The sequence below is a fragment of the Balaenoptera physalus genome, assembly GCF_965194825.1.
Source record: "Balaenoptera physalus genome assembly, chromosome: 15".
NCBI lineage: Eukaryota > Metazoa > Chordata > Mammalia > Artiodactyla > Balaenopteridae > Balaenoptera > Balaenoptera physalus.
In genome coordinates, this window is record NC_138894.1 from 40406460 (window position 1) to 40430431 (window position 23972).

Sequence of the window (23972 nt, forward strand, 5' to 3'; positions counted from 1 at the left end):
AGAATAATCCGTTTAGGTTACTTTGAACTGCAGGGGGAAAATCTAATCTATGGCTCTAGATCAGAGTCTAAGAGATCAGGCTTTGCAACAAGTATAAAGTGAGATCAGGAAAAAAAAAAAAAAAAAAAAGAACAGTCACATTAAAAAAATAAATAAAATAAAAATAAAAATTTATTGTCCACATGGCAAAAATGAAATAAAATAAAATGAAATACAGAGAAAAAAAGAAAGAAAAGCAGATCTAAATCAGGTGACCTGATCTGACAGTTTTCTGCGTGAGGATGTTGTCTATTACCCATGCGTGTCTTTCTTCCTTTATTCTCCCTAAACTGCTCGTAAAGATGGATGTGGTTTGCTATCTAGTGATGCTATAGGAAGTTGAGCATTAATGAAGAAAATATGGCTGTCTGTCCTGGCTCAGGGCTCTCTTGGCGCTTAATGCTAACCAGCTTCTCTCCTGGTTAGTATTAAGATGGTGTCACAGGCTCTCTTATGCGGCCAATACTTAATGCATATAACAGGCTTGTTAAGCCGTTAAGGAAATAGGCATGGACCACAAATCTGCCACCATGGCGTCCTGACTCCTTGCTTTAGATCGCCACGCTGCTGGGGGAGGGCAGACCCTTCTGCGGAAGGTAGGACACCGGGCTAGAAATCAGGAGACCAGGGACACATGGGCACCCAGCTTCCCAGTCTGTTTTTCAGTTTGCTTGCCCTTCAGTTAGAGTAAAAAGAATCCTCCTACTTTCTATGTAAAGGAGTAGATGTAATAACCAGACAAGCAAGTAACAACCAGAATGTGCAAGTCTCCTGAAATGGACAGAATACCAGATAAGCACAAGAGAAGGTTGTTTCCCTTTGCTAGTTTCTGCTGCTCTCTTCTTATTGCTGGGATGGCCAGATGTCCTAGTTTTCCCAGGACAATCCAGATTTATGCCTATTGACCCAGTATAATTATTAACAGCACCTCTTTCACTCACAAACATGGAAGGTGCGTTATGATATCGCTTGAGTTATGGTAAACGTGTCTGTGAGTCCCAGCCTAGGATATATTTGACAACAGGGGCAGAATACTTGAAATTAAGACTTGGGAATTTTGATTTGTCAGAGGTCACACCATTGCAAAGCGGCCAGGGTGAGTGTGCTCATCTTCCAATCCCAAGGCCGGGCTTTGTTGCTACACCCAGTCCCACTTGGACCCAGGTCCCAGTAAAAAAGCTGATAATGCGGTTCCAGGTGGAGAATGGGGTGAGAATAGCCTTTTCTTTCCTTCCCATAATCCCAGAGGATAGGATTCCTCAACCTCAGTCCTACTGAACATTTTGGGTAGGACAGTTCAGTGACTGTCCCATGCACTGCTATCTAGTGATGCTCTAAGAAGTTGAGCATTAATGACCTGACACCTTGTCTAGAACCTTCTCTGAGCCCAGTACCTTCTGAACAAGGATGTCTCCCTCTTGCTTCCAAGCAATATTGATAGCAAATACTGAGTCTGAATATTTGCTCATTCTTTTGCAAAAAGCACAGGCTTTAAGCTTGGCATCTTTGTCAACCAATACCTAGTATACTTTGCAAATGCTGAGCTGGGGCTGTAACTGGGGCTCTCTGATAAGTGTGCTGTGACCTCATCCTCCTTGTAAAATCAGTGCCCTCCATTTTAAAATATGTTTGTTGAGGAAAAAAATCACCTAACAACTCCCCTCTTGGGGCGTGATCTGATGGTTTGCTTTAGAGAAGTATGGACATCGCGATTCTTCCTGTGTAGTTGTTAAAGCATGCCCGAGACTCAGGAGCACAGGGGCAGGGTACCACTGCTTATCCTTTTATGCCTAACAATCTGGGGCAGGACAAACATCAAGCTTCAGTATAGTCCTCCTGTTGTAGCTGATCTCTTTCAACTCTAGATTAAGGGAGAGGAGTAGAAGCAAGGAGAAGCGGGTTCCCTGGGGGCGTGATTAGTGACAGAGAATTATGAATAATTAACATGGTTATTAACCAGTAGCAGTAAGAACAATGAGGGATCATCGTGTTTCGGAGGGAAGTTGGTTTGGGATAAAACAAGGACCGTGGGAGGTCAGCGAGTGAGAGATGCTTCAGTACGTCAGAGTTTTCCACTCCCAAAAGTGCAGGGTGGCATGATAGGACTTTAGGACTTGACAATGGAAAACCCATTATCTTGCTCAGCTGAGCTGAACTCTTGGTTGTCAGTTCTGAAGAATCTCTAAGGAAGGAAATTCTAACCGCTTCTTTTTTTTTTTTTCTTTTTTAGCTAGAGTTAGCACCCTCAAATATGAAAATAATTGGTGCTCGGTAATAAAGGCTGTGAGTACATGTGGGCAAGAGAATGAGATTTCGCTGGAATGACAGATGGAGTCATGGTTCCAGGGAGCAGGTAAGGATTTGGACATTGATCCTGCATGGCCCAACCGGTGCTGTGGAGGGGAGAGCGGCATGTGAAACAAGTACCAGGGGGCCCTCAAGCCAAACTCTTCCAGCTGAATAAATGAGCTAATTCTATGATATCAGCCAGTAGATGTGTCTGTCTGTTATATCTCTTCTGATTATTACCTTGGCCATCAGACAGTTCTGCTACATTACTCGACTGTACTGCCGAGAGGGAATCGACAGTATTAAAACGACTCCATTGCTTTTATGAACTGGCTCTAGGAGACTCAAGTCCATTTCCATTACTGAGATGTGTTGTGTGCCTAACCAAATGCTTTTGGAAGCAGATAATTAGGCATTGCAGGCTGTGATTGTTTAAAGAAGATATACAGTGAGGTTGCAGTCTTCAGCCGTGGCTCTGTGAAATGTCTTGTCGCCTGAAGATCATGCTTACTTTCAAAAGTGCCTCCGGGATTATTTCAGCTGGGAGTTGGGAAAAGGGCAAGACTGCCTTACTGGAGCACACACTACAGTAGAGGCAATGGCAATATTTAAAATTCAAGCAGTCCTTGAGAGGCAACCGATGAGCAGTTCTGAGAAATTCTAGCCCCACACCCCCCTGCCCCGGAAAAAAAAAAATTCGCACCCTCATCGTGTCCGAGAAATCAGGGTGTTGCTTTTGAAATTTTAACCTTCTTGTTCTTAAAATGCCAGTGCCACCATACATAGTTTGTATGTTCTGATATAAAGCATATTTGAGATCTGAAAGCATTTAAGAGTTAAATAACACAAGACCAGTATCTGGAATAAATTACCGAAAATGCTGGTGTAAAGGGAACACATTTACGACACCTTGTAAGACCCCAAAGAGAGCCTTAAAGAGAAAAGAGTCTTTTCAGATGAAATATATCGATGGCCTGGGGATGATAAAGGGGAAATACATAAGGAGACCTTTTCCAGACCTTCCCAGGTGATCAGAAGTAAAGGTAGAATGTTCATTGACCCCGCACCTGAGTGGGGTCATGGGCAGTGTCCACTGAGACTCCATCAGTACTTCCAGAAGGTGCTAACTCTGGGATGGACTTATGAGGAAGTGACTCTAAGGTAGGTATACACGGATTGCAGTAGGAAGGCGTTTCTGGCAGCCAGTTTTCAGAAGCTGGTTTCTAGACCTATGTCAGCCGACAGCCAGCTAGAACCTTGATATTCAAAGTGCGGTTTGTGATCGGCACCACTTGGCACTTTAGAGATGCAGACAGACTCTCAGGCTTCCCCCCAGACCTACTGCGTCAGAGTCTACATTTTAACAAGATGCTCAGGTGATTTGTTTGCACGTTCAAGTTTGCAACCTCTTGGGCTCTCCTGCAAATGCTTTGGGGATAGAAATCATGTCATCTCGCCATTCTTTTATTTATTTATGTATTTAATGAGTATTCATTGAATGTCTACTTTGTGCTCGGCATGAGGCTAAGCCCTGGGGTAACAGGTCTTAAAGAAAGACAGGATTCTTGCCATTATCATATTTTACTTTAAAAAAAAAAAAAAAAAAACCCTGTATGTCCTTGCTACATGTACTGATTTTTTTTTTTTTTTAATTTTTAAAATTTATTTATTTATTTATGGCTGTGTTGGGTCTTCGTTTCTGTGCGAGGGCTTTCTCTAGTTGCGGCGAGTGGGGGCCACTCTTCATCGAGGTGTGTGGGCCTCTCACTGTCGCGGCCTCTCTTGTGGAGCACAGGCTCCAGACGCGCAGGCTCAGTAGTTGTGGCTCACGGGCCCAGTTGCTCCGCGGCATGTGGGATCTTCCCAGACCAGGGCTCGAACCCGTGTCCCCTGCATTGGCAGGCAGATTCTCAACCACTGCGCCACCAGGGAAGCCCCCATATTTTACTTTTTAAGTTTCTTGAAAAAATAGACATAGCATGCGTCTTACAGACCATCATTCTCTGAAGTACTTCATGTATATTGACCCATTGATCCTCTAACAACTCTGTGAGGCAGGTACTATCATTTTTTACATTTTAGAGGTAAGGGAATGGAAGCACAGAGAGGTTAAGTAACTTTTCCAAGGCCACACAGCTTGGAAGTGGCAGAGCCAGGATTTGAATCCAGAGAGTCTGGCTGCAGAGTCCAGGCTCTTAACTATGATATTATGCCAGCAGTAACTCAATCCACTCTTTACAACCTGTGATTCTGCTTTTAATAAACAGAATGCTAGTGATAGTTTAAAACTTAGCTAGGCAGGTCAGGGAAGATGTTTGTGAGGAGATGATATTTCACCTGAGACCTGTGGGAGGGGAAGGACCCAGTCATACAACAGGGGGAGCGCCTTTGAAGCAGAAGAGATAGCAAGGGAAGAGAGCGGACGTAGAAAGGTTGTGGTCTGTTCTGAGAACCTCCTGAAACCATCATGACTAGAACATGAGGGTGGTGAAGAAAGACAGTAGAGGTGAGGCTGGGGAGGTGGAAAGAGTAGAGTCTCTGGAGAGATAAGCAAGGTAGATGATGCAGGGCTTTGGAGGACAGGGATGGAGTCGGGATAGTATTCCAGGTGACCTGGGAAATCAGTAAGGGTTTAAGCAGGAAAATGAGATGATCTGACTGCCCATTTGAGTGCTGAGATGGGCATGCACTGAAGGAAGCAAGCATGGAAGTAGCAGAAGCTGTCCAAGAAGCCATCCAGAGTCTATCTGAGCGGTCTGGTTGAGAGATGGCACAGAGAGGAGAGCACAGGTTTGAAGGGGAGCCACCCCAAATACGCCTCTTGGCATACAAATTATTTTGAGCTGATTGTTTTTGAGAGCCAGCAGTCACAGGAGAAGCTCGGAAAACAGAGTAGAAGTTACCCTTCTGTAAGGAAAATCTCTGCTTTTAAAGGAAATCTCCATTTATAAGGCCAATCTCCCTCTCTATCCCAAGAAGAGAATGACTTTAAAGCACTAGAAACACATCACTGGGGAAGGCACCCACTTAAATCTGCATAACAACCGCACCTTTGTTTACTGTGCTTTTCCTGATCACCTCTCATGTAATTGGCTTCCCCTCTCCCCCAACATCTTTCTTTGGTCTTGAGCTCAAGATGATATTTAAGCTGGTGGCTTGGACCGTCTTGGGGAGTTTATTCATTGTTCCTGGGTATCTTCCATGTATCCGTGATGTATACATGTTAACAAACTTCTATTGCTTTGCATCTTGTTAAACTTTTATTACAGGGCATCACAGCCAAGAACTCAGAAGGGTGGAGGGAAAATTATTTTTACTCTCCTACAGACACAGATCTGATTTGGAGACAGGACCAAAAGGAATGGTTCCTTGGACACGTGTGTGTGTGTGTGTGTGTGTGTGTGTGTGTGTGTGTATGTGTGTGTGTACTGCTAAAAGATAAACTGAAGCATATTACATTTTTTAGGAGTTTATTTGAGCAAAAATTGATTTGAATCAGGCAGTACCAAACTGGAAGTGACCAGCAGCGCTTCACTGACAGGAGCTGGGGAGAGACTTTTATAGAGAAAAGGCGGAGGTAAAACAAGAAAATTATTGACTGACTACAGCTTAAAGCCTACTTGGTTGTTTGTGATCGGTTATCCTTAGGTTTTGATTTTGTAACCTTGAGGTATTTACAGGCTTAGATTCTGCATAGGCAGCACCTGCATTATTATTATTAGCCACCTGGGTCTAATAGCCTCCTTGTTAAATTAATTTCACAGTACACATGTGGATATGTGTGTCAGTGTGTGTGCACTATTCTGTTCTTCTGTGGGTGGTGTTGGCAAAAGGGAGGAGTTGGATTATGCCAGGGTTTCCAATTTGAGCACATTGGGTACCCGGCTCTGCTATTTTCTGGACAGGTTTGGGTGGGTGGATTCTACTTAGGATGTATTCAATTTGAGATGCTTGTGGGGCTTCCAAGTAGAGATGTCAGAAAGGCATCTATGTCTTTCCAGCATTTAATTCTGGATCTAGAAGAGAATCAGTACCATTAGGATCTGTTGAATTAATTTCAGGCAAGAAGACCTGGTAGGAAAAGCTAGATAGCTCCTTAGGTGTTTACTCTTGCTTGCAAGTTGCTCTAGCAGAAATCAAAGTTTTGCTTTTATAGTCGAGAATGACTTAAAAATGTAAACAATCACCACCGCCACAAACAAACCACAAATGATGGAGAGGTACCACATTAATTTAATTTACACTAAGGTTTGCATGACAAACACCAGAACCTTCTTGAGAGCAGATTTCTGTAGGTGCCTCGGAAGCATGTTTTATTAGCACGAGTGCTCAGTGAACGCTATTTTGAATGCGATGTCCAAAATGAATTTTGCTCAAGGCCGGTGCTGTTTCATTAAACTAAATGTTGTGACTACAAAGTCTTTAGAGAATGTGAACATTGTCTGAAAGTCATTCACCTCCTACACAGACACATCATCTGCACTCCATACTTTGTTATCTTAGGTTCATCTATTCTATGACTTCATCCCTATCAGGGTCACAGAATGACTCAGCCTACACTGAGATGTGCAGAAAAAATATAGTTTCCAAATTTGTCGGCTGGTTCAAAACTTAGTCCACTAGGGTAAATGATCTCTTTGAGTTATTGAGAGTCCTTCCTACACCTCATCCTATCTTAAAACGTCAGAGTAAAGGAGAAGGATCTTCATAGGTTCAGGAAGAAGGGGTTGCCCCATGATTCTCCTTGGGTGAGCGCTGACTGGTGTTTGCTGAGATCTGGTTTAGCTGGCTGCTTCCTCCAGGCATTCTGCAGCTGGTGAATTTGTGGTATGTTTCATAGCTCATGGTCCTGATTCTCCCCGCTTCTGTAGTTCACTGTGAGTCTCTGTCAGGTCCTCAGAGCGTTCCTGGACCAGGCCATCCACCACAGACCTTGACTCCTGCAAGGTCTCCATGGCTGTACTTTCAAAGTCTATGACACAGGCACGTATAACTGCCTACTTCTCCATCCCCATGCACTTTCTTCTTCAGACCTCCAAGGGGAAAGAGTTTTTTTTTTTTTTTTTTTCTTGCCATTTGCTCATTTTTCTCAAAGTGGCCCCTGTCTTCTCTATTTCAATCGGGCTAAAATGGAGAAGCAGTACAAGTCATATGGAAACACGCACTGGAAAGTATTTTGAAAGTAGACTGGTGACACATATTTGGAGTCTGAGAATGCTGATGAGAGGCCCAAGGTAGTGTAAAATAAGGCCAAGGGAAGTCTCAAGATATTCCTTTTTTTTTTTTCCCCTTTTTTTCTTTTTAGCTGCGTTGGGTCTTTGCTGCGGTGCGCGGGCTTCTCACTGCGGTGGCTTCTCTTGTTGCGGAGCACGGGCTCTAAGTGCACGGGCTTCAGTAGTTGTGGCTTGCGGGCTCTAGAGCGCAGGCTCAGTAGTTGTGGCACACGGGCTTAGTTGCTCCGCAGCATGTGAGATCTTCCCGGACAAGGGATTGAACCCGTGTCCCCTGCATTGGCAGGTGGATTCTTAACCACTGCGCCACCAGGGAAGTCCCCTTAAGATATTCTTGATGACAAAGTGCATCCATCCAAAAGTGAGAAAATTGACCCCTGAAGGAAGAGTATCACATCTCTCTGTTTTTTTGTTGCCATATTTTCTTCATTGGCAAAGAAAAACCTTACTTCTCCTGTAACATAGAGCAGAGTGTCTAAGAAAATGAAATTGATTCAGTTGAGCCAATTGGGGCTGTGTGTCCCACATTCTGCTTAGTGCTGTGGAGAAGAAAAAAGATAAAAGGCACATTTACTATCCACAAATAGGCTTCAAACTTCTTGGGTAGACATGACCCACACTTAGGAAGCAGTTGATTTATGAGGCCAGGTTGGATAGAATTGTTGGGGTAAGTGTGTGGCATAGACCTTGAATTCTAGAAGAGATGAGGATTGGGAGAACCCCATTGGCTTGGAGATCTCAGGATACAATGGTTCATACACTACGTATTACGGATGGCTGTGTTGCAGGCAGGCAGAGAGGTATGGAAGGGAGAGAGTAGAAGGGAGAGTGTGGACGGTAGGAAGGTATGGGAGCAGCAAGAACCAAGACCTTGAAGTATAACTGCATAGAATTGCATATCCATATGGTAGCCACTAGCCATACGTGCTTACAGAGCGCTTAAAATATGGGTAGCTCAAACTGAGATATCCTGTCACTATAAAATACATACGAGATTTTGAAGTCTTAATATGAAACAAAGGTAAACCACAAGGACCTACTCTATACCACAGGGAACTATCCTCAGTATCTTGTAATAACCTATAATGGAAAAGAATCTGAAAAAGAATATATATATATATATATATATATATATATATATATATATATATGTATATGTATAACTTAATTACTTTGCTGTACACTTGAAACTAACACAACATTGTAAATTAACTATACCTCAATTAAAAAGTATGGGAAAAGTAAAATATCTCATTAATAATTTTGAAAATACTAATCACATGTTGAAATGATAACATTTTGGATATATTAAATTATATTATGAACATCAATTTTCCTGTTTCTTATTTTAAAAAGTGGCTACTAGAAAATTAAAAATTCCATGTGTGGCTTGCATTAACTTTTTATCAGACAGTACTGGGAGAGAGAAAGATGTCAGAGAAGAGACAGCCTAGCTGAAGAAATGGGTCTGTGTATACCACAGGACCCGACTTCTCAAGGGGGACATTTTTATGTTAAAAAAAAAAAGCTTCTAGGAAAGTAATTGCTCATTCAGTACTAAAGGCAAGCAAAAGTTCAGTAATATTTCTAAATGAACCGTTACTATATGGGTTTTATACAAGCTCTAGCAGTTTCATATATATATATACATATATGGACAGATATGGCTAAGACAACCTTAGTGTATCAGAATCTGTGGCCCCTTGGACTGACTCTGAGGTCCTCTTGGTGTCTGCAACTGTAACTTTGGAGCTGCATCTGGGTGGCCGTGATGGCACAGTTGGCAAGAGAAAACTGGCTATGTTGGGTAGAGCCTTGAGTGTCAGGCGTAGGAGTTGGGACTTTATTTCCTAGGCAGTGAGAAATCTTAAATATCCTACACTCTTCCACCCTTTCCTGTGCTTGTCTAACTGCTGTAGCCTTTTGAGGGGCTCTTGTCTTCCTGCTGACTTTCACTGTTCCTGCAGCTTGGGTATTATTGGAAGCATCCTTGATGTCCAAAGGAAGACATCGAAGGGGATTCTAAAAGGCTGGGCTGAACCTTACTGGGTGTCCTCAAACCTCTTTTAGAATCACTGGGGGGTATCTGGTCAAGTCTGCATGCTTGGGTGACAGCTAAAGAACTGCTATGATCTTGTAGCCAGAGACCCTGTTGCCCTCTTTTCTTCTAAGTCTCTTGAAATCCTTTTCCAGCTTGTGCTAAATGCCTGACTTCCATTTGCAATGTCCAGTCCCGTCCTGAAAGATTTGAAGCATCCAACTTACCTGTCAGGTAGAAGATAACCATAACCCCTTGTCTAAAACCTGCGTGTTTGAGGCCATTGCCTGGAAAGCAGGCCTGTGCGGGGCAGTCCTTGCGTTACTGCTGGGTGTCATCTGAGGTTGGTGATAATTATAGTCAATAAGGCCCATACCAGAGGGGTTAAAAGGAGACATTATAAACTTGGGTGACCTTGCTACTGTTTGGGACACAAAGATTTATTTTCCGGATTCCTCAAGCCTTTCTCGGGAGATTTTGTCCTGTAAGTCTCGTTGACAGATTTATCCTGGACTCCTGTCATCTATGGCTGTTTTCTCACTAAGCAGGTGGAAGACAAAAGCCTGGGAAGGTAACTGCCAGCTGAGAGGTCATTTGTGAATTGGCGCCATGAAGTGGGCATAAATTATATGGATTCCGCAAGGCCTTAGCTATTGCTTCTGCCTTGTCCTAGATTTTTTTCTTTGTGGTGGTTTTGCCATTGGTGTTAGTATTATTGTCTGCAGAGGTAATTAGAGATTTAGGCCTTGCCCGTACAGAGACAGAGGCCATCACAATTCCTCTCACAGGAGGGAGGGTTCAGTTACACCCACTAAAACAGACCAGGGGAAATTCCATGATCCCGGGCTTTCCAACAGCATTTCCAGGAACACTTGAAAACTGGTGGACTTGCCCACGGCTCCTGGTCACCCCGCCATCACCACCATCCACGGCCAAGGGGAAGATTCCTGTTTGACTTCGGTTCAGCCCGAGGGTTTTTGTAGGAAGGGAGTGAAAGGATAAAGACAATGAGAGGCAAAATGGTAGGAAAATCATAGAACTTTAGTCCTAGAGAGACTTTTAAAGATATCAGGTTCAGTGTTTTTTTCAGCCTTTCTTTCTTCCTTTGTTCAAGCAGAATTGTTATAGTTAACATTTGTTGAGCTCCTACTAGAAACTGGGGAGTGAACTAAATGTTTCACACATATGACCTCATTCAGTCTTCACAAAATCTCCAATGGTAGGTAGTATGATTGTCTTTATTTTCCAAGCAAAGGAACCAAGGCACAGACGTTCAAGAACACACGTGAGGTCACAGAGTTAGGAAGAGGTGCAGCTGGGATGGGACCCTGGCAACTGGCGTCAGAGCTGGTGGGACCCAAACTGGACATGGTGGGGATGTCCTACATGTCGCCTCTGTGCCCTAGTGGGGGAATAAAATGAACAGAAAATAAGGGAACTGCTCTGGTTGGAACTGGGGTGAGGTGCAGCCCAGACCTGACCCTACACCTCTCACCCCCTCACCCAAGGGCCCTTAAGGGGAGCCAACCTTCTGATCTTGTGAAGTTCCCTCATGTTCTTGGCTGATGAAGCTGAGACGCTGTGTTTGAAGGTGCTGGGCCTTGCCCCAGGGTCACATAGCCCATTGATACCAGAGTCCAGCCATCTTGATTGCCAGGCCACTGTCAACCCCAAACCCCCAAACAGCAACACCAAGACACCTGACTGCACCTGAAATCCTGTTGTACAATTTTCTCAGAGCTAAGAAGTGACAGAGTAGGCCAAGCCCAAAGAATAACTAGAATGTTCTACGGAAACACACAATTTTGATACAACTGGGAAATGGCACCAACCCTTCCACGTCCCTGCCAACAGCTGATGCCACAGTTGTTTAGGCCAAAGCCTGATTTCCCAAAATGATGCCCACCAAATGCCCGAGGATTTATTCTTAGAATTTCTCACATGGTTTTGGTTGTTACCAAGACAGCGTCCTTCAGGGTCTAAGCTAACGTGTCCTCCCTGCCCTGCTGACACTTTGGAGTCTGGTTTCTTTTGCTTTGCTGTGCTAAGAGCCCTTCTAGAAGAGCGATTCCACACTTTTTTAAAGGGGAATTCACTGCCCCTGTCTTCCTCCTTTTAGTGGACTTCCTGCTTCTCAAAGAAAGGAACTTGACATTTTTAATTCAAACTCCCCCAAGGGACTTAAATCTGCCCTGAGGTTAAAAAGGTGCAGGCAGTCCTACTGAAATTCAGTCTTAGTTACTTATTCCACTGCCCACTATGGGTGCCCAAAGGCTTCATGCCTGAGCAAATCTTCCCTGGTCTGGGGAGGGAGTGAAAGGGTCCCTTTGGATACAGAGGGTGGAGGCAACACCTGGAAAGTTACCTGGCGGGGGGGGGGGATGGTTGATTCTCTCTCTCTCTCTTTTTTTTTTTTTTTTGATGTTTATAGCAGCTCCATTCAGAATTGCCAAAATTTGGAAGCAAAGAAGATGCCCCTCAGTGGGTGAATGGATAATTAACCTGTGGTATATCCAAACATGGAAATTTACTCAGCACTAAAAAGAAATGAGCTATCAAGTCATGAAAAGACATGGAGAAACCTAAAATGTGTATTACTAAGTAAAAGAAGCCAATCCAGAAAGGCCACATACTATATGATTCCAACTGTGTGATATTCTGGAAAAGGTAAAACTATGGAGATGGTAAAAAGATCAGTGGTTGACAAGGGTTGGGGGGAGGGAGGAGTGACTAGGTAGAGCACAACAGTTTTTTAGGGCAGTGAAACTACTCTGTATGATATTATAATGGTGGATACATAGAATGTACAACGACAAGAGTGAATCCTAATGTAAACAACAGAGTTTGGGCAATGATGATGGGTCCATGTAGGTTCGTCAACTGTTGGTTGATTCTCTTTTGTAGCCCCATGCTCTGTCCCCAGATATGGATGCTGTCTTCCCTAAGGCTGGATCCGAGGATCCAGAAGGAAAGGCTAAATGGTTTTATATCTTTGAAAGGAAGAATTACTTTTTTTTTCAAAACTTTCAAAACTTCTTCCTCGCAACCAGGGCTGGTTTCAGGGGCAGGTGACTTGGGCAACTGTATAAGGCACTGAGCTCAGAAGGGAGCCTCCCTTGAGTTAATACTCTGCATTCACCATCTTGAATTCTTAATAATTTTTTAACATGGAGTCTGGCATTTTCATTTTGCACCAAGCCCTGTAAATCATGTTGCCTGTCTCATCTACAGCCCAGTTTGGGATATGTGTGTTTCTGGTGAGCGTAGGGTAGAAAAGTTATATTTGTAAGGGAGTTATGACCCATTCTGGTTTGCAGCCTATTTTTTTTTTTATAAAATCTTGTTCTAGCATAAGAATATGTGTTTAATTCTGAGTAAGAGAATCTGTACTATATGAGAAGCGTGTGGTTACACTGAATTCAGTATCTCACCTTTGTGAGTTAAAAGACTAGTCATTTCTCAATGCCGTGTGCTATTTTTGGCTTATAGATCCCGAGACTCCAAAGTATGACCTTTTCTAACCAGTGCTTGCCTTGCTGGCAGTCAAGTTACCATGGGTCAGGGCCCAGATGCTTCATCTGTTGTTTTCCATGTGGGTACAGAATGAGACTTCCTAATGAAGTAAGGAGTTTCAGTCTTGTTTATCATCCTTCTACTTGATAATAATTAAAATAAATCATCAAATTACTTCTAGAAATTTCAGGTCATTACATTCAAAAGACCCAGTGTTATTTTTCAAGGTAAATGTTGAAAAATGCCAACATCGTAACAAATTAGTTTACCCATTTAATCCTCAGTAAAGTCATAATAAAATATATATTGAGTATTTGAAAGAAGACATTAGAAAGTAAATATTTCATATTACAATTATAATTATTAGCAAGATTATCAACATCAGGTTTAAGATACTACAATGAAGAAAAATAACAACAAAATAAGGGAAGAACATAAGTAGTTAAGTTATAAAAAAGGATAATGTAATTCTTAATCTCATTTGTCAAGGAATGTCAAAAACCAGAAGTCTACTTTATTCTGTAATTTAGAGTGAGGCAGGGGCCAATTAAGCCCTGTCATCTGGTTCTGTAGCTCTACTGTTGTTTGTAAATATATATGGAGCATTAGGCATGGCTGGGTAGTTTGGACCTGTCTTATGCTCTCTGCCTTCTCAGAGAAGCAGATCAGAATGCTGACCCTCATTTTGAAAGACTGAGTGATGTGTTTGGGGGTCTTTATGCTTTCTTCAGATGTCAAAAACTCAAGGAACTACCAGGGGCCACATGGGCAACCAAAACGGGTGTGTGCCTGGGTGGGAACTGGGATGAATTGGAGACCCATGTCCAGTCTCAAGTGGCCAGCCCTATGCAATTGACCGGAGGGAATAATGTTGTCAGAAGTTCTGATTTTTCACAAAGTGTAGGTCATCTTCACTGAGAGATTTGGAATGTTGGCTTGGGAATAAAAAATTAAAAAATTCCACTGTCCAAAAAACAAACAAGCATCTATGGCTACATGTTGTCATGGGTTACCCATCTTCAGCCAGTATCCTGTGCTCTTGTGTGGCCCGGGGCGTGGGTAAGAGTAGAGGGCAAGGAAGACATCTTAGGGACCTTGTTTCCAGACTCAATTTATTTTCATCAGCGAGAGTAAACAGATTCCTTTTTCATTAGGTTATGGGGCAACCCTTTTCTTGTTCGAATTTCACATGGTTCCTTATTCGTGGACTCCATTTGCCTAATTACAAAATAGGAGTGAAAACCTCCTGATCTTTACTTCACATTGAAGACTAGAAAATAAAGGAGTAGGTACTCCTTTAAAGGAGTATTTCTGACTGAGCAGTGTGCAAAGAACAGGACCACATGGAGAAGAGGGGAAAAACATAACTGTCTGGCTATTATTTGACTTAATCAACATAAAAGCTCTGCATACCATTCTGACATATGTTATGGAACTGAGCATATTTTAATGGGGAAATGACCTAACTGACCCCATCATTCTTCACTTTCAACCTTGAAATTTTATGAAATCAAATAATTGACTTCTTAGGATTTATGAACTATTTTCCTTATTGGTGAGCTCTTAGTCTAAGCTAAGTATTTTTGATCAAGTTAGTAAATAAAGCCATTATCATTTATTTGTATATAGAATTATAATCATTCCTGGGTACAATTTATAACTGTGGATGTTAAATTTTATGGAATCAAATAACTAGAATATTAGAATAATCTGTGTCTCCCACTAGCAACTTTCTTAGATTACCCATCTTTATTTCTGAAAGAGAGCCAAAATTGGTTTATTTTGATGGAAATGTGTGTGTGTGTGCACATTGTGTAGGTTGTGCATGCATATGTGCTCATGGTATCGTGTGGTGTGTGTATGTGTGTGTGTGTGTGTGTCTTCCCAGACAGCAGCTTTTGATATTTACAGACTCAATGCTGTGGCCAAAGTTCATTACAGGACACCCACCTTCAGGGATGCATATAGTTCTTGTGATTATCCCTAAATTTCTGTCTTCCTCCTTGCTTGCTGTTTTTTTTTTTTTTTTTTTTTTTTTTTTTGCTTGCTGTTTTGGTTTCGTGCCTAGCTCATTTTCCCTCTCACCAGCTTAGTGACTTGTCTCCTAGGACTCTCTTCGAAGCCAAGTGAAAATCTGCTAATGACTGACTTCTTTCTCTCTAGTTTTACTCCTCCAAATTTTCCTTCTGAACCATCAGAGGCCATCTTCCCATCATACTGTTTCTTTTTCTTCCTTCCCCTGAATGCTTCCTACTTAGCCCTATACTTCAAATCCTTTCTTCATTTCTTACACTTTAGTTTACTCTTCTGTCTTTCAACCCCACCTTGTTACCTAATTTCTTGAATTCTTAGATCTTTTTCCTGTTTCCAACCCATTTTTCTTCCCCATTCAGACAAATGCTTTTTTTCTCCGCTGCATCATTTCTCCTGAGAATTGAACTCACAATTTCCCCCTCATCCCTCTCCACCTCCATTTTGTCTCTTTCCTCTTTTCTCCTCTTCTTTCTTTGAGCCTTCTTATATTCTCAGCTATTTTCAAAAAGCATTTAAGGCAGCTTGCAAAGATGTTTACAATAGAGTGAATTAAAGAAAGAAATTTAAGAGCGAGACATGAAGAGAGTTGGGATAGAAAATGTGATGTGAATGAGAAGTGAGGTTAGTACACAACCTCAGCCGTAGTCGAATTCCCTGGGGACTCCTTGCTTTTTCCTCTTGCTTGTCTTCGTGATCTTTCTCCCTGGAAGCACGTCAGAGAAGACTTCCCGGAGCTCAAGGGTCAAAAGACACCGTGATCACTTAGTCAACAGTTTGTTGGTGCCATAGCTGAAAGCTGGGGTGACAACAACTGGCCTTTGGAGAGTGTCCGAATACCAGCCATTCTATTACTGACACCAGAACTTACTGACAACTGCTTTTCAAAGGGAAAATGCCAGTCATGGAAGAGCTGGGTGTCACACCCCCATCTGCATCTAGACCTCATCACATGGTCACCCAAGAACGGATCGTGGGTCATCCCCAGTTGCTATCAAGTCGCCTCCGCTGGACTGCACTTGCCATTCCCTTTCTAGTTTTGCAAAAGCCCTGTGAGAAGTTTCCAGACCTCTCTTCCACCATTCCCTTCAGGCCCTGGGCTGGAGGCCATTTCTGTCTCTGGAGTTTTTTGAAGCTTGGGACCATGGCAATTTCTTGATGGCTGGTTCTACTATTGATCTTGATTTCCTTAAATATTTTTTCTTCTTTCTTCTGGAAATTTATGACTGTTTCTGGCATCTGCCCTGTTCTCTCTGAACACTCAGGCAGAGAATTTATTTAATTTTTTTTTTTTTGTCTCTTCTGGCAGTAAATTTCCCTTGCCGTTTCCCTGACCCCTTGTTCCTTATGTACTTAAAAATGTCTTGTTTGTTTCAACCTCTTTTGTAATTTATCTTGCGTTCATTCTGCACCTTTGCTTGTCTTACCATTTTTTACACTGCTTTGATTTTCCTCTGTAATAGTCAAGGACCTTCTCCACCTGTATTTTATATCTTGCCTAAATGCCCCTTCTTTGCCTTTGAATGATCTTCCGGACCCCAGTTTCCTCTCCCCTCATCTCTTCCCTCTCCCTTGCATGCACTGCCTATTTATTTATTACCATGCACTGCCTATTGGCCGGGAATCACTTACATTGCTTTTCCATTTTTTCTTCTCCCTTCCATCCTATTGCTTTATCCCACTGTCACTCTTGCCATAATTTTTCAGCCACCAACGACTCTTCTGATTTGAGATGATTTGCTGCTGCCTCTGCTGCAGGTGCAGTATGACACAGAAATCCAGCCCACCCATCTCTTCTTTCTTCTTGCAATAAAGAACCACGTTATTTCAAGTGCCTATCCATCGTATAAGAAATCACTCTCCAACCATATGGCATAACTTATGGCTGCAAATAAAAATTCCCCAATGTTTTGCTCCTCACGAGTTTTCACTTCCCTAGCACAGCTTGGGAAGTCCAAGACGTTAAAATCCCTAGGGAGTGCATATTTTCATGAAATTCACTTTCTACTTCTAGAATATTTCTTCTACTCACAGAGACTTGACTTTTCAACAACATTATAGAGTGTCACAACTTTTCTAGCCTGACGCCCACCTCGGCCTGTGCTTCTTTTTTAAGGAAGGCAATTTTGAGTTGTTGACCTAGTTTGTTTTCCTCAATTCATGGGCTAGAGGAGTTATCCTAGTATAAATATAGGCTTTAAGCTCTTTTTCACTCTAACTTATGAATCAAAGCTCACATTAAAACAAAAAGGTGTATTTCCTTTAAGTGGATTCTGTTTCTGGGGTGTTGTGTGAGTGGATGCAGGGCTACTTTCTACACTGTTTACAGTGGTAATACTGTAACATTGCCTCAAACTCAGCCACTCATGTGCAAAGCCAGGGCATTGTAAGCAGTTGTGACAGCCACATGGGGTCCCCTAGGACCTGATCTTTCTCCAGAGACGTTATAAAACAGCTTTGGAATTAAAAATAGGCAGTAAATATACTTTGGTGTGGTGTATGTTATGGAGATAACTTCTGTAATTAATTGATTGATTGAAGTGATTGGCTCATTCATTGATTCGTTCTTCATCCCAAAGACTTTCTGGGAATAGGAACAATGCTGGCCATATCATCACCTTGATCCAGTCCATGTTCACACAGTTTGGTAGAACTAATTTTTCCAAGGCTGTAATCCATACCTGTTTATTAGGTCTTGACTTGATTACTGTTGACTGAAAGGTTTCCTGAGTTGTAATTTCCTGTGTAGTCATTAGAGCATCCATTGCTTGTGGAAAGAAATCAGCAGACATGGGTTATTCTCTGGGCTCCACGCCTAGGTCACCGTGGGGTAAATGACTTAACTGTTGATGCCTCTTTTTCAGTTCATATGTCTTAAGAGCAGTGTTTTTCATTCTCTCTGCTCCAAGTGATGCCTTGAGAGTGATATGACATGGCCCTAGGAAGCAATTGAAAGGAAGAGCCGAGTACTGGTTAATACTACTGGTTAAGTAGATTTGCACTTATGATGTTAGATTTAAAAGCCTTGCCTGGTAGATTTCCAATCACCCGTCCTTTGAAAGCTCTACTCTCTGAAGTCATCTGGAATTCCCAACATATGATACAGAGATGATAGATTTACCTGTCCTAACATCTTAGAGAGTGTTCTAGAAGACAGGGACTTTTAAATTTATTTGATGGCCATCACTTCCACTTTTTTCTGTGTCTCAGTTACACACCCTCAAAATGATCACCTTTGAAATATGATGCTGAATCATTGATTAACCTTTAAAGTATACCTTGGGTATATGCAATGCTATGTTCTTACTGTTAAGTCTTGGATCATGTTCTCAAAGTTGGCTATATGTAGCACACTGTCAGGGATTTGGGGGAAATTTTCCCTTTCCTTCCCTAGGAAAACCAGTAAACAACGTTTCCATCCTTATTGTAGTTCCTGATATATATTTTTTTTTTACAAGAAAAACACTTTATTCCACAATTAAGTATAGGATGGTATCAAAATAGCCCTAGGAGGAGTAATATAGGCTTACATTTAAACCAAGGTTTAAACACGTGATACTGGACTCTTTCCTGGGCAGATTTGGCTAATCTAGAGACATCCTAGGTTCCTGAAATGTAGGAGTGAGACCTGAAAACAGATTCTGTCATCCTCACAATTTTGCCTTTTGCATTTTCTCCGTCCCTCTTATCACTCTATCCCAGCTACTTTTTTTTTTTTAATTGAAATTTAGTTGATTTACAGTATTATATAAGTTTCCGGTGTACAACACAGTGCTTCACAATTTTTAAAGATTTTACGGGATCTAAGCTACTTTTAAGAAGCCTTAATTTGCTTTGCAGAGCCCTTGATTCTTCAGATTCCATGATATTATACTTTTTGACTAAGGTGGAGACAAGATCCACAGAGCAGACTGGTGGAGATGGGTCGAGTGTTGTGGGAGAATCATCAGAAAATAACCGAGCTTTCCCCACCTCCCTCAGCCAGGAAGGGGTCAGAGGACGCTGTTTCTCCAGTGGCTTCTGTTCCTGCCACTCAGCACAGAAGTTTCAGATGGGGCCAACACATCTTGAAGGGCTAGCAATCTCCCTTCTTACCTCTAAAAATGAGCTTTTTATTTTGTTTTTATCAGTCAGCTATTGCCTTAATACCATCCATAAAAAACTACCGCAAAACCTGGTGCCATACAAAAAATATTTCTTGCCTACACGTGTGTTGGTTGGCTGGTCCAGGCTCGGCTGGGTGTGGCTTAATCTGTATCTGGGTTCAGGTCTGCTTCATGTGTCTCCTGTCATCCTGGGACCTGCAGCTCCAGGAAGCTCTTCTTATGGCCATACATAAAGAGAGCAAGCCTGCTGAGCAAGCCAATTGCCAGTTGTTCTAGCAAACTCCAAGAAGCCAAGGCAAGTCACATGACAAAACCCAAAGTTAAGGGGCGGGAAAGAGAATTTTGTTGACCAGGAGGCCATGTTGAGGGTGTGACTATTTAATACTACTGTAGGAGATTGGGGCCGATTATTAAATATACCACCGGCTCTGATCAAATAACATTAAAACTATTGGCCATCCTCAAAGACTAAGACACTTAAAAAAGTGGTTGGACTTTTAAAGGGTAAATATTAATAAGAATAGCATACATTAATATTTATGGTAAATTATAAAATAATAGAATATTTTCTATTATTCCAAGCTCCTCCATATTCAATCTTATTTGGGATCTCAGACCAAATGTAGGATATATGTGACTGTGCTTGTATTTTTAACCATTTATTGAGCACTGACTCTAAGCTAGGCATTATGCTAAGTAGTTGTATGTTCATTATCTTATTTAATCTGCTCCCTGTTCCCATGAATATGGCATTATTATCCCCTTTTGAGAAGTCTGAGCCTGAGAGAGCTTATGAGACTTAACCAAAGTCACAGAGCTATTAAGAAGTAGAAGCAAAAACTCATCGGGTGGCTTCAGAGCATTTTCTCATACCTACTGTGCTATGTCCTGCCCTCCCATCATATGAAATCAACAGGCTATGACGTCGATGTTATCATTTTCATTTCACAGATCTGCAAAAAGAGAAACAGACAAGGAAAATGGATCGTGCAGCTGACATGGTGCACGGGGTGGTGCCAGCACCAGAATCGTCGTGTCCTAGACCCAGTCCCTTGGTGGCTTCAGTGCTAGACTCAGACTGGCTGCTGGGATTCGTTTATTTTTAAACCACTTGTGCCTGTTGGTGTCCTGTCCTTACTTCCCGCTGCCTCTTTCTCTCTGGGTTCTTCAGTCCTCACCTAGATAGAGCTGCCTCTTTATAGATCTCTTGGGAGGATCATGGTGTGATGAAATCACATCACTACGCTCCCCACCTCTCTGCCAATTTGGGTTTATTTCTGTTCAGACACGGATTTGGCCGGCAGGGCTGTTGACAGTTATATGCCGAATTATTTCAGGTTTCTCCCCAAGCCTGGTCCACAAAAGGAAATCAAGCAAAGGATACTCTGACTGTTTTTAGGAGGCACACCCTAGAGAACAGAGAATGCCGTGCTTCAAGGGCCAGCACCTTCCAGGGGTGGGGACGATGACAGCTCTGGACTGATGTGTGTTTAAAACAGATTTATATATGTACATGAAATGATTTTCTAGAGTAGTTTTGGAGGGGAAAAGAAGCCACAAAAAGCAACTTGAGGGAGGAATAACTTGGGGGACCAGCAGCTTGACTTACTTTACTTTGATTATTGGGGGTTTTTGTCTAAGCGTGTACTGATAGGCTAAATCTCATTCCGTTATACCTCCTTCTGCATCTCCACTTCAAAGTTGTGGAAACCAGCGGCCTCCCTGAATTTGGTGGCTGTTAGATGAACTTGGGCTCTCCCTGAAAACTTTCTTAGTACCTCCCAGGAGCCAAGGGCAGGCAGGCCCTCCTTTCCTGGGATGTTATTCTGGACACCACGGCCTCCCTAATGTGAAACATCCTCTTCTGTGGTCAAAAACTGGAGCGAAAGAGCCAACCCTGAGGCCGGGATTGGGGAGGAGGAATGTGAGCGGCCACCCCGCCCTCCAGGCATTGATGGCACCATGGCCAGTGCATCACTGAATCCCAGTGTTACCAGGTTAACAGAGGTTAAAAGAAATAGTGACCTGAGACTAGCATAGGCTTGGAAACAAACAACTTGTCATAAAGTTGAATGTAAGAGGGAATGAAGTATTAAGTAGGGAAGGGGTCGCAAATGTAGTTTCTCATATTGATGTTCTGGTTCTGGTTCATTGTTTACTAATATCGGGGTAAGGGAGGGAGAGAAACACAAACCAGATGGAAAATAAGATAAACATGCACAGTGGGAAAAGCAGTGAATTGATGGTGGGGAGACTGGGCATTGTCCCTTTCCCATGGGCAGTTCTGTAGTTTGGGGAAAGTCACTTAATTTCCCTATGCCTTCTGTGAAAAGAATTAGAGCCGAGCCCAAACTGCTTCTTGTAGAGAGTTGATTTGAGGATCTAATGAAATAAAATACATGAAAGCATTTTGGAAATGGGAAAGTCCTATCCAAATATCAGGGTTTATTATTCTTTCTTAATCCTGCCATTCCCTTGCCCTCTCCTCTCAAAGAACAGAAAAAAATGTTGGCACAGGATAATGTTCACAGTTTGGAAGGAGAAGTAAGTTGTTGCCTTTGCACCCTTCATGCTAACATCTGTCACCCCAGCTCTGACAGCTGCTTCGAAGTTTCCACTCTGAAAGTAACAAAACAGGGTTGGGTCAGCCCCCAGTCTCTACTCTGCCATGATCCAAACCTTATTAAAAAATTAACATCTCTTCTTTTTTCCATATGCTTGGAAAGAGGCCATGAAGGAAAGCTCTCGACAATCTTTTTATCCTCTTTTTCATCTGGTTTGGGTTTCTCCCCTCCCCCACCCCGATATTAGCAAATTATAAAATATAACCAGGACGTCAATATGAGAAGCAGCATTTTGGAAACCTTCCCCACTTAATAATTTATTCCCTCTCACACAAAACTTTGCAATGAGTTGTTTTGTTTCTCAGTACCCCATCCAAGAAAATTTCCCATTCAGTAATATTAATAATAATATATTTTTAAACCTTGACTTCAAATTACAGTAAGTGCCAAGAGGCTTTAGTTGCTATTTTGTTGAAATAATATCAGGTTCCCTATGATGCTTTACATAGCTGTCATCTCTGTGATATGATACTTCTATGATTTATTGACTTACTAAAAGTGCTGTCATTGACTTGTCATAATAAACTTTTCTTAAAATATGAAAGCATAGAACATTGAGTAATAGCTCAAACCAGGACACAGCCTCAATTAGGTTGTGGATTTGGATTTGGCGGCCTGAAGTTCATCTCTTACACCCTGAAGATGAAAGTTCGGCCTTCGTTTCTTCACACTCCTTCCTCTGCTTCCCCTACCCCCCCGCCCCAGGCTTAGTTGTCACCAAATAGATGACCTGAAGGACTGACCATAAGTTCCAGCCCAAGGGTCAGTGCTGTGTCTGGAAAGGCTTTCAAATGGCCTCAGCAGAGAGAAATCCAAACGCTGGGATTCTCACCCGACTAATTTGTCTTTGTCAACGGGCTTTGCATCCACTGGGGTGGTGGAGGGGTGAATCTTTTTCACAAAGGGAAACATATTTGGCCCTGGAATCTGAGTTTTTTGTGCATGGAAAGGGGAGCAGGGAGGAATTTTGAATCAGGGAATACCCAGATAGAACCACGACAGCATAGAAGATTCATAGTTAAGTTCCTGCCTCCGTTCAGGGATCTGTACCTCTGCCCCGTCCTGCCTGCCAGCTGGTCCTCTTAACTTTGGAAGGAGGTTGATCCTGGTGACCTGACCACTATTATCCATCGAAATATTCATACTCTGACTCTGGTCTTCCCAGATTCAGCTGGCTGTTGTGATAAGTTTGTGGTGATGGGACAGGGTTGGGAGATCCTCCCCATGTAATACACAGGTATTTAAAGTGGAGGTTTAGGTAAATCAGTAAAGGTACAAGTCCTAGATCCCAGGAATATAGGAGTGGGGTAAGGTTGGGGGATAAGGGAACAAGAGAGGTAAGGGGGATAAAAGGGAAGGCTAAAAAGAGATGAGAAAGGACAAACGAGACAGTCAAGTGATAAACCACAATCTCGAATAAGGAAATGCAGTAAAGCATTTATGGGTATATATTTTTATAAATATATATGCACAAACACACAGCCAAAACCCTAACAGATTAATTAACTGTCACCAAATTACCTTTGAGACTCTAAATTTTAATGTAACTTTTGACCAGATCAAATGTTATATAAACTATTAAAAATTTTTTTTGGTTTTCTTTATCCACAGAAATTCCACTTGCATAGAAGGGTTGAATGAGAGATTTTGTAATCATTTTTTAACCGAGGGAAACACATTTTGAGAAGAAACCATGTGTATCTGTAGCAATATATAATACATATCTTTGAAGTGTCATTACACTTTAAAATCATTTTGTCAGGTTAAAAGTATAAATATATAAACGTATTTAAATATATGAAGAATTTTGAATGCTCACAAAATGACCATGCTTGGATCATCTGGAGATGTGAAGGCTTGAACAAGACTCCAGCAAAAAAAACACAGCAAACAAAGTATGCTCAACAAAAACTTGCTTACCGACAGGTAACAAGTCAAGGTGTGTGGTAGGAGACACAAAATTTATGTAGAGAAAATGCTTGTGTTTTAAACCAAAAATTCACTTGAGAAAGACTCCTGATTTTGTTGTTGTTATGATTTCACATTTCGAGAATAAAAAAGAAAAGATACAGAAATTAACTTTCCTTACTCAACCAGCCCT